The 11,618-nt window shown below is 41.0% G+C and overlaps 2 protein-coding genes across 4 annotated transcripts in view; one reads left to right on the top strand and one right to left on the bottom strand.

Moving 5' to 3' along the window:
- The window catches only part of XIAP (X-linked inhibitor of apoptosis), a 35,380-nt gene extending 33,048 nt beyond the window's left edge, over positions 1-2,332 (bottom strand). Inside the window, exons 1-2 of one of the 3 annotated variants that reach the window (XM_011378230.2) lie at positions 2,259-2,332; positions 1,894-2,019 (exon numbers count right to left, since the gene is read on the bottom strand). The gene's annotated coding sequence lies outside the window, so the exon portion shown is untranslated. The remainder of the gene's footprint in view (positions 1-1,893; positions 2,020-2,258) is intronic. The other 2 variants (XM_011378231.2, XM_011378229.2) reach the window with 2 other exon arrangements.
- Positions 2,333-2,494: 162 nt separating this feature from the next.
- The window catches only part of LOC111730769 (endogenous retrovirus group S71 member 1 Env polyprotein-like), a 43,709-nt gene continuing 34,585 nt past the window's right edge, over positions 2,495-11,618 (top strand). The window contains exons 1-2 of the mRNA XM_023522177.1: positions 2,495-2,659; positions 4,521-4,601. The gene's annotated coding sequence lies outside the window, so the exon portion shown is untranslated. The remainder of the gene's footprint in view (positions 2,660-4,520; positions 4,602-11,618) is intronic.

The raw sequence follows: 11,618 nt of genomic DNA on the forward strand, positions 1-11,618 counted from the left end.
TCTACTGAAATCGGCCTGACTACCCTCTAGTCACTACTTTGTCTGCCTAGTTGGAGTCATCAAAAGCACTAGAAAGCAATAAAATAACAGGTATAATACAAGAACACTGGACTACGACCTACATCCTAGTCCAAGCTCTGCTAACAACCAGATACATAACCTTGGGCAATTCACTTTTCCTGAGTCTTAATTAATCTATTTATAAAAACAAGAGCTGAAATACTAACCACTAGGGACCTTTCCAGTCTTAATATTTTTTAAATGATTCTTATCCAAAAATTCTACATTCAGATTTTTTGTGTCAAAATTGACATCCTGAATATATTTTGCTACATTATTCAATAATCAAAAGCTTAGCACATTTTATAAAAATATTTAAAGACTAGTAACATATTTAATTTTTTACTATATTAGGAATAGGATAAAACCAAGGAAGAAAGGTGACCATGCAATAATCAGGCCTGCCTTGCTAGCTGGGCTGACAGGAACCACACTGGATTTTACAATACAAACCACTGATACATAAATATATATATGTATATAAATAGACATACACATCGTTGATACATACTTACTTATATTGACATATATATATGTGTGAACTTTAAAACTTGTTTTTAATTATAAAATCAAGACTTGTTTATGGAAGAAATTCAAACAGTACATCAGGCCACACGTGAAGTGCAAAGTAAAAAGCCTCCCACCCCTCTACATCCTCCATAAATAACCATTGTTAAGATTTTGTCTTATGCATCCTTCAGGAAGTTACCTGAGCATATTCAAGTATACATATGTGCCTGTATGTGTACGTATCTTTTTAACCTAAACTGTTGCCACTTCTTGAATGATGGGGGAAAATGTGTCAAGAACTAACTTCATCAGCATGTTAAATACATTGAAAGCAGTAACAGAGCTGTAGCGCACAAAGTGGTATACGCTTCAGGAATGTGCGTTGTATTGATTAAATTTTTTTGCTTGGAGATTATGTGGAGCACCTGTGCAGAAAGAACGGCGAGCAAGGAGCCAGACAACCTGGGTTTTAATTTAAGCAGTCGAGGAGCCTCAAACGAGCCATGAAATCTTACTGTGCCTTAGTTTCTGCTTTTGTAAAATTACAGGTCTGAACTAAGATCCCTTCCAACTCAAAAACAGTATGATTCTAAGATGGCCGTCAGTAACAGTTTCTCTTGAATTGGTTGTAATGAATGTTAAGTAAAAAAAGAGAAGAAACACTATAGCAACCTCCAGTCTTACCAGAGTAAATTTCTATGCGTCATTAACTATCAAGGTATACTTGACAAAACCAGAGACATAAGTTTGAAAGCAAACTAGATTACTGAAATCGAGTAGGTTTTTACAAAGCTTTGATTGACTTCTTTTAGAGGGCCATAGCTTAGTTCCAGCAATAACCACTCTCCCCCTCACCGAAAAGGAAATAATTAAGTGTATTACAGAGTTAAAATAATGAAACTGAAAGTTAGATTGAATTTTGTTTTATGCATAATATGCTGGCGCGCTGACTAGGGCAGCAAAGGTCAGAAAGAAATACTAATTTCCTCTTCCGGAAGCTCTTTGGCTCTTTCACCACACACGCTTCACACAGATCTATACATGCCACAGGCATCAGACGAGGGGTTGGGGGGCAGTCCTTTTGACCATTAACAAAAAGTTCTGTGACTCGATTTACCTCACGGGTCATGGGGTTCAGGCTGGCACCCACCCGCCCACGCCTTCCTTAGGCAGTCCTGGAAGTACGGGCCAGGAGCCCCGGTGGGCCACCCACGCTGGGCAGGGGCGGCCTTCCCGCCTTTCCCCAAAACGCGGGGCCCGAGGGGAAGGAGGGGAGAAAAGAGGTAGGAAAGGGAGAAGAAACCCCACGCGAGAAGTACCCACCTTGCCAGGAGAGCCGGCCCGGATCGCCCGCGGCGGCGTGCGCGATCCCAAGGGGAGGGTCCTGGAGGAGGGGAGGCCCAAGCCCCAGTCTGGCAATACCAACGCCGCTTCGCGGCCAGGCCTGGCCTAAAAGGAAACGGAAGTCCCTTCCTCTCCCTCACTCGCACCCACCAGCACGCCCATCCCCCGAAGGTATCCCGAGGGCCTCGAAGGGCCTCCAAGAGACACCGGACGCTGTCCGTCAGTATCACAGCCCCTGCCGCGCCACTCGGCACTCCGTAATCTTCCCGCCACCCCCGCCAGGAGTCTAGCCTCGCGACCGGCAAAGCCCCTCCTTCTTCCCCCTCCGCCATTTTCGAACTTACCCCTCGGGCCCGGCCGTCCCTCACTGGGCACGCCTGAGGCGCCGCCAAGGTCCCGCCACTTCCCCAGGCGGGAAGGGAGCAGCCAGGACAAACGAAGACCTCTCCCTCCCACTCCCACCCCCTCCAACTGGAAACCAGAAGCTGAAGGGGCGGGCACGCATGCGTCGTGGGCACCGTGCAGTCCCCGCCCCAAGCTCAAGCGTTTCCTCGTTTAGCCTCGAGGCGTTTCCCCCTCCCGCCACAAGCTTTACCTGCTGGCTTCCGGGTTTGAGGAATAGCAAAACAGGTTGAAGAATAAAAAGGTAGAGAATAGAGCGAACGTGTTGAATTCTTAACAATAGACCAGGCACTGTGGGAGCCATATAACGTGTTCTTTGTTGTAATTTTGACAACTCTATAAGGTAGGCACTCTCTTATTAAATCCATTTTACAGAGGAAATTGAGGCCTAAAGAGGATTACTATCCCAATAACACGCAGCTAATAAACGAGGGAACTGAGATTACAACATGATCTGTGTCCAAGGAGGGAAGGATGAAAGAAAAAAGGAAGACAGTGGAGGCAGGAAGGGGATTGGGAGGTGAAGGGAAAATGAATAGGGAAGAAGAGACACAGAAACAAGGGAAACAAAGGAAATCTATTCAAAAAATGCAGATTATATCCTGGGTTTATTTCAAATATGCTTTAGGCTTGTCAGACCAAAATGAATTTTGTTTCAGAGACGGGCTTCCTTACAGGCTAGTGTAGTGAGATAAATTTTCTGAATGAGAATGTTTCATTTAAAGGAGGAGAGGTATCAGCTGCATCCCCAAATGATGCTGCCCTTCATGAAAAGGGAGCTTGAAGGAAGGAGAGACTACTTTTTATTTTTTAGGGATTTGCTAAAATAATATCCCCTCTGATCCTCTCCCACTGTCACAGCTTTGAGAACCTGACTTCTGATTTATTGCAAGAAAATAGTTATTTAATTCTCATAGCAACCTTAAAAAATATGTAACTCATTATCCCCATTTTACAGATGAAGATACAGAGGTTTAGAGAGGTTAGGTAGCTTATCCAAAGTTACACTGCTAGTATGTGTGGGAGGTGGAATAGTGATTCAAATCTAGATCTGATTAATGGTCTGCCTGATCATTTTCCAGTCTCTTAACTGGCCATTCTATCCCTAGACTGGTCCCCCACAATCCAGCCTGCATAAGACCATCTGAGTTAAACTGTAGTGTGACCTTCAGGATAATGTTAAGACTACTTAGCTTCATGTTCACTCTCCCTTTGGGCGTACTACCTATCTTCTAACAAAATGGAACAACTCGTAGTGCACCTGCCCATCCCCAGCTTTCCTGCCTCTTCTATTTGCTCAAACTACTCTGTGAGGTGAAAAGACTGCTCCTACACAGAGCCTTCTCTGATTCCCTTAGCTGAAGGTCACATCTTCTTCCTGTCTGAACTCTCCTGGCACTTAAATTTTTATTTTTGGTTTTGTTAGCATCTTTTAAAAATTGTGGTTAAATGTATATAACATAAAATTTGCCATTTTAACTATTTTGCAATGTAGAGTCCAGTGGCATTATGTACATTCACCATCCATCTCCAGAACTTTTTCATCTTACTTGGCACTTAAATTTGTGCCTTTGTTATAGAGCACAGTACTTTCTGCCATACAGTGTAGCTACTGTTACATGCCTTCTCTCACCTATGTTCTAAGTTCATTTACAGCAATATCTATGTCTAATTCATTTTTGTACTGACTCCAAGGGTTTACTGGAGTCATCTTTACTCTCTCCTATCCCACATCCAATTCATCAACAAATCCTGTCATCTCAATTTTCAAAATACATCCAGAATATCACCAATTCTCAACACCACTATGCCCCTAGTCTATTTCTCTCATGGATTGTACAAGCTTCCTCACTGGTCTCCCAGTTGACACCCTTGTCACTCTCCAGTCTTTTCACAGAGCAGCCAGAGTTATCCTAATGAATCAGATCATTGTCATTTATCTGCTCAAATCCCTTCAGTGGCTCACCATTTCACTCAAAGTAAAAGCCACAAATTTATAATGGCCTACAGAGGCCAATGTAGCCAGCTACAATGATGATCTCCAGTGCTCTTTACCTCTTGCTTTTCATGCCCTTGGGTATTTCTCTTCTACGATAAACCAGAGCTGGCCTGTGTAATCGACAAAATACAGTGGAAGTGATGATGTGTGACTTAAGAGGTTAGGTCATAAAAGGCATTGTGATTTTTACCTTGTTCTCTTTTAGATTGGTTGCTCTGGGGGAACCCAGCTGTCATGTCCTGAGGATACTCAAAATAGCATGTGAAGAGGCCCACATAGGGAAAAAGTGAGTCCTCCCCTTCTCTACATCTTCTCTCCTTCACTCAGAACCAACCATGTGAGTGAGCCTCCTTGGAAGAGGATCCTTCAGGCCCAGACTTCAGATAACTACAACCTCTTGAGATCCAGAACCAGAACAACCCAGCCAAGCCACCTTTTAATTCCCATGTATTGTCGTTTTAAACAGCTAAATTTTAGGTCAATTTGTTACCTAGCAGTAGATAACATATAAAGATCCTGCACAATTGGTATCTTTCTTTATGCCCTCATCTCCTACTACTTTTTTCCCTTGTTCCTTTAGCTTTCCTGCTTCAGGGCCTTTGTACTTGCTCTTTACTCTGCCTGGAACATTTCTCCCAGCTAGCTCTGTGGCTTGCCATTTACCTCCTTCAAGTTTTTGCTTAATTGCACCTTCTCAATAAAGCCTACCATGACCACCATACTTAAAATTACAACTTCTTTTCCTAGCACTCCCAGTCTTCCTTCCCTGCTCTCCTTTTTCATTTTCCGTGGGATCTATCACTTTCTAAAATACTATATGGTTCTTTTATTTATTATGTTTATTTATTGTATTTCTCTTCCCTCTCACATCTGCTAGAACAGTAGCTACAAGAAGACAGGGAGCTTTATTTTGTTCAGTGATCTATTCTAAGTGCTTACAACAGTGTCTGGAACAGTGTAGGTAATCAGGTATTTACTGAATGAGCGAATAAAAATTACATAAACATGCCAGATCCTCAGTAAATCCTTGTTGAGTGTATTGTCAATCGAGCGATGCAAACAGCGAAGCCAGCAAAGGCATAGCTAGACACCTGAGATATGGCATCTAGATTTTGTATAGAGAGACACATAGAGGTGTAAAGTTAGAAGAACACAATCTATGGAGAGGTTACTCTTACCTGTACAAGAATGGTTTTTTGTTTGTTTGTTTGTTTGTTTTATAATTATCTTTGGTTGAGGAGAAGAAACATCTAGAGAGAAAAAGAATGAACCATATGAAATTGCCAATGTTCCATCATTGCCAGATGTCCCAAGCAGCAACTTAATATGGTTGAAAAAATTATAGTATAAAGACTCAGAGGAAATGAGAAAGAAATGAGATCAAGCATGAGAGTGGCATTAGCCTTGAATGAGAAAAAGGACACATTCTCAGAGGTGAAAGAGCATGACATGTAGATAAGTAGAGAGGAATTTCAAGGGTGATCGCCACACCTCCATGGCAGCTGGATTCTATAGAAAGTAAAATGTGTAGTTATCTGCTGAGGGGAACAGCAAAGGTTTAGCATTAGAACACTTTTTGCAAAAGCAGTTATAAGTGAAAGGCCAAATAAAAATAAATAAAGAGCAGAGTGCTTCGTGTTAAGGAATGTGGAGTGAGCCCTGACTTCCAGGCCTCACCCTTGGAGCCATTAGTTTTATGTACCTTCTTCTGATCGAAAGAGGTGCACACTTACAGAGGATTACTCTTGACTCATCATCAGAGCACAACCTTTGTGAAGATCATTCATATTGAACGGTGTCTATTGGCAGCACCTGCCCCTCAGTCTCCTGACTTACTTGGGTGTCTTGCTCCCACCTTGCTGTCAGAAAAACTGCAACTATAATTTCTTCTCTTTAAGCAGTCATAAAGATGCCTGCTTTTATCTTGTGCCGGCAAAACTAGCATCTCCAGCCAGCCCTCCCTTTCCCATCTCTGCCTTTATCTTCCAGGGACTCAGTTATACTAAAGAGACTTGTTGTTTGTTTGCAGTGGAGATAGAAGCGTGCACTCTCGTCTCAAGCTAATGGAAAATCTCACCTGGGTGTTCTATATCTAATTCAATTCTATGGTTATGAGCAATCAATTTCAGTCTGCAAAAAATCCCACACTTAACAACAATGTCAAGGTCAGGATGTTGTCATGGTGTGTTTGGAGTAGGGCGGAGGTAAAAGCTACTGGAGTTCAGGTACAGGAGAGAGGCTAGCATGTCGGAGGGGTCATTACTAAGGATGGTAGTGGAATTTTTGTTTAGAGAGGAAGACTGAACCAAAGGCCACAGTTATCAATAGATGTAAGGGAGTGTCCCAAATACAGATAGATAATAATATTTAACATTTACTGACTGTTTACCCTATGCCAGACACTGTCTTAAAAGCTTGGCACACTTTATCTCTCATAATGCTCTTAGTAACCCTATGAGCTAAGTATTCTTTTTATTCTTGTCTTGACTCAGAATCTAGAATGCTGCCTGGCAAATAGTAGGTATTCAAGCCAGATGAGGTCACTACTCCATCTAAAACCCTGCAATGGTTTCTCACTTGTAGAGTCAAGCACAAGGTGTTGTGGGAGCCCAGAAGAGGGCTCCTGACTGGAGGAAGTGTGAATTAGAGCTAGTTCCACCAGGACTTCTGTCTTAAACGACAACCAAGAGTTAGCTAGGTGAAGCAGTGGGAGAAGGCATTCTAAATAGACATGTCATCATGAACTAACTCATGGAAGTGAAAAAAAAAACAGCATGCATTTGGAAAATGGCAGTTAATGCCTTATGGCTGGAGTGTGGCTGCTAACATTTATGGAATGTTTTTATGTTCATACTGTTTTAAATGTGTTACATAGATGATCTTATTTATTTATTTATTTATTTATTTATTTATTTATTTATTACTAAGTTTATTGGGGTAACACTGGTTAATACAATTATATAATTTTCAGGTGTACATTATAATTTGACACCTGTATATTCTACTGTGTGTTTACTACCCGAAGTTCAGTTTCCTTCAGCTACCATATATTTGATCCCATTTACCCACTTCACCCTCCCCCTAACCCCCTATATGTGACCTCCTTTACCCCATCTACCTCCCTCCTCCTTCCCTGCCCCCTACCCTCTAGTAAACACTAGTCCATTGTCCATATCCATGAGTCTCTGTTTGTTTGTCCTGTTTATTTGTTACTTTTAGGGTTATATCCCACACATAAGTGATATCATGTGATTTTCAAATTTTTCTGTCTGGCTTGTTTCGCTTAGCATGATTGTCTCGAGGTCCATCCATGTTGTCGCAAATGGCAGTATTCGTCCCTTCTTATGGCCAAGTAATATTCCATAGTATATATGTACCACAGCTTCTTTAGTCGATCATCTATCGTAGGACACTTCTGTTGCTTCCATGTCCTGGCCACTGTGAATAATGCTGCTATGAACATCAGTGTGCAAATATCTTTTTGGATATGGGGTTTCAAGTCTTTGGGGTAAATACTCAGTACAGGGATTGCTGGATCATATGGTAGATCAATTATTACTTATTTGAGGAATCTTCATACTGTTTTCCATAGTGGCTGCACCAATTTGCAGTTCCTTTTTCTCTGCATCCTCTCCAACGTTTGTCATTACTGTCCTGTTGATTATAGCTATTCTAATAGGTGTGAGATGGTATCTCATTGTGGTTTTGATTTGCATTTCCCTAATAGCTAGTGATGTGAGTATCTTTTCATATATTTGTTGGCCATTTGTTATGTCCTCTAGGGAGAAGTGTCTGTTCAGGTCCTCTGCCCATTTATTGACTGGATCGTTTGTTTTTTTATTGTTATTGAGTTGTATGAGTTCATCGTATATTTTGGATATTAGGCCCTTATCGTTGGGTGTTGCTTGCAAATATATTTTCCCATTTGGATGGTTGTCTCTTTACCTTGAAGACAATTTCTTTTGCTGAGCAGAAGTGTTTTAGTTTGATGTATTCCCATTCATTTATTCTAGCTTTCACTTCCCTTGCTTTTGAAGTCAAATTCATAAAATCCTCTTTAAGTCCAAGGTCCTTCAGTTTAGTTCTTATGTTTTCTTCTATGGATTTTATTGTTTCAGGTCTTATATTCAGGTCCTTAATCCATTTTGAGTTAACTTTGGTATGTGGTGATAGACGAGTCTAGTTTCATTCTTTTGCAATTGGCTTTCCAATTTTCCCAGCACCATTTATTGAAGAGGCTTTCTTTTCTCCACTGTATGTTTTTGGCTTTTTTGTCGAAAATTATTAGCCCATATAAATATGGGTTTACTTCTGGTCTCTTGATTCTGTTCCACTGGTCTGTGTGTCTGTTTTGCTGCCAATACCATGCCATTTTGATTACTGTCACTTTGTAGTTAATTTGAAGTTGGGCAGAGTGATGCAGGTAATGAACTGCTTTTCTCTTGCACCTTTTAAGATTCTCTCCCTGTATTTAACCTTTGGCATTTTAATGATGATGTGTCTTGGTGTGGGCCATTTGGGTTCCTCTTTCTTGGGACTCTGTGAGCCCCCTGGGATTGTATGTCTATTTTCTTCACCAAGTTATGGAAGTTTTCCATCGTTATTTATAACTTCCAATAGCTCTTCAATATCTTGTTTTCCTTCAAGTACTTCTACGGCACGGATATTTTTACATTTAATTGTGTCCCATAGGCTCCTTAAATTATTATTCTAGTCTTGGTTACTTTTTTCTTGCCATTCTGGTTGGGTGTCCTTGGCTTCCCTATCCTCTATATTGGTGGTTCGATCCTCTTCTTTATCCTCTCTGTTGATATACTCTAATATACTCTATATCTTAGATAATGTGTTCTTCATTTCTGACTGATTCCCTTTTAGAATTTCCATTTCCAATTTTATGTTTTTTATCTCTTTATTAAAGTTCTCACTGAAGTCATCTATTCTTCCTCTCAGTTCATTGAACATCTTTATAACCAGTGTTTTGAACTCCGAATCTGTGAGATTGCTTGACTCCATTTTTCCTGGATTTATGTTCTGTTCTCTCATATGATTTCTGCTTCTTTGTCTTCCCATTTTGAATGCCTTTCTGCGTCTGTTTCTATGTATTAATCAAAGCTCCTAAGTCCCCAGGTCTTATTAGCATGGCTTTGAGTAGTAGGTGTACAGCGGCACAGTCTTAAGAGGGGTTTCGCTGTAGGACAAGTTTAGCCCCAGCCTGTGCTGCTCCGGGGCCACATGTTAAGATTCATCAAGCAATCCACAGAGGCTGTGCTTATAGTTACCTCAAGAAACCACACCAGAGACTGAGGCCAGCTGCCACCAGTGTGAGTCTTGGCGCTGCTCAGCCAGAGGCACAGGACTCACTGAGGACACAACTGGATGTGGTTTAAGTGGGGCCACAAGTTGGGGAGGTGGCATTTCAGGGAATTCTCTGGGTGGAGCGACCTCTCTTATCCAGTGTGATGACTTCTGTCAATGGCGGGACTGCGTCTGCGCACTGGGAGTGGGGAGGGCTCAACAGAGGAACAATGGATACTGCTGGCACTTCTGTACACAGCGAGTCTTGCCTTGGCCCTCACTCCCACAACTCAGCGTCCCCCTGTAAGTCCCTGGTGCCCCCTGCACAGCCTACCCAGCACTGGTGCTCAGAAGAGGAGGTTTATCACCACAGAATTCCCTCGCGGACATGGCCCCTTTAAGAGGCTTCTCCAGCTGCCAGCTGCCGCTGCTATGACCTCTGTCTCACTCAGCCACTCATGACTTGGCAACCTCGCGTCCTTGCCCCATCCTACCTTCCGCCGTTGCAGGGTGATTTCTAAGATTTCTCCGTAGTTGTATGGCTTGTTCATCTAGATCCCAGGTGATTTTCCTTCTTGTTTGCTCCTTGTTTCTGTCACAGCTTTGATTTGGTTGCAAGAGGAATGAACAGAGCCTCTATCATCTGCCATTTTTTCTGCTCCTGTGTTAATTCTTCTCTGAATATTTGGTAAAATTCACCTATGAAACCATCTGGTCCAGAACTTTTGTTTTTTGGGAGGATTTTGATTACCGATTTGATTTCATTGGTGGTAATCTAACCAATTTTCTGTTTCTTCTTGACTCAGTCTTGGGAGATTGTATATTTCTAGAAACGTGTCCATTTATACCACATTGTCCAATTTGTTGACATATAATTGCTCATAGTATTTTCCTATGACTCTTTGTATTTCTGTGGAGTCCATAGTTATTTCTCCTCTTTCACTTCTGATTTTATTTATTTGAGTCCTCTCTCTTTTTTCCTTGATGAGTCTGGTTAAGGATCTGTCAATTTTGTTTGTCCTTTCAAAGAACCAGCTGTTGGTTTCATTAATCTTGTGTATTGTTTTAATAGACTCTATTTGGTTTATTTCCACTCTGATCTTTATTATTTCCTTCCTTCTATTCACTTTGGGCTTTGTTTGCTGTTCTTTTTCTAGTACTTTTAAGTGTAAGGTTAAATTGTTTATTTGAGCTTTTTCTTGTTTCTTCAGGTAGGCCTGTATTGCCATGAATTTCCCTCTTAGGACTGCTTTTGCTGCATCCCATAGATATTGAGTTATTGTGTTTTCATTTTCATTTGTCTCTAGGTATCTTTTGATTTCTTCCTTGATCTCATTAATAACCCATTCATTGTTTAGTAGCATGTTATTTAGCCTCTATGTATTTGTGTATTTTCCAGTTTTTTTCTTGTAGTTGATTTCTAGTTTCATACCACTGTGATTGGTTAAGGATGTTGATATGATTTCAATCTTCTTAAGTTTATGGAGACTTGTTCTGTGTCCTAAATGTGGTCTATCCTGGAAAATGTTCCATGTGCACTTGAGAAGAATGTATATTTTGCTGCTTTGGGGTAAAATGCTCTGAAAATATCTATTAAATCCATCTTATCTAGTGTATCTTTTAGGCTCCTTGTTGCCTTGTTGATTCTTTGCCTGGAAGATCCGTCCATTGGTGTCAACGAGATGTTAAAGTCTCCTACTATGAGTGTATTACTGGTGATCACTCCTTTTATGGCAGTTGATTAATTGCTTTATGTATGTAGGTGCTCCTATGTTGGGTGTGTATATGTTTACTTAGGTTACATCCTCTCGATTTATTGATCCTTTTATCATTGTGTAATGCCCTTCTTTGTCTCCTGTTATAGTCTTTTTTTTAAAGTCTATTTTATCTGATATAAGTACCACTACCCTGGCTTTTTTTTTTTTTTTCATTCATTTGTGGGCAAAATATCTTTTTTCATCTCTTTAGTTTCAGTCTGTGAGTGTCATTTGATCGGAAGTGGGTCTCT

This window comes from Pteropus vampyrus, unplaced genomic scaffold (assembly GCF_000151845.1).
Source record: "Pteropus vampyrus isolate Shadow unplaced genomic scaffold, Pvam_2.0 Scaffold335, whole genome shotgun sequence".
Taxonomy (NCBI): domain Eukaryota; kingdom Metazoa; phylum Chordata; class Mammalia; order Chiroptera; family Pteropodidae; genus Pteropus; species Pteropus vampyrus.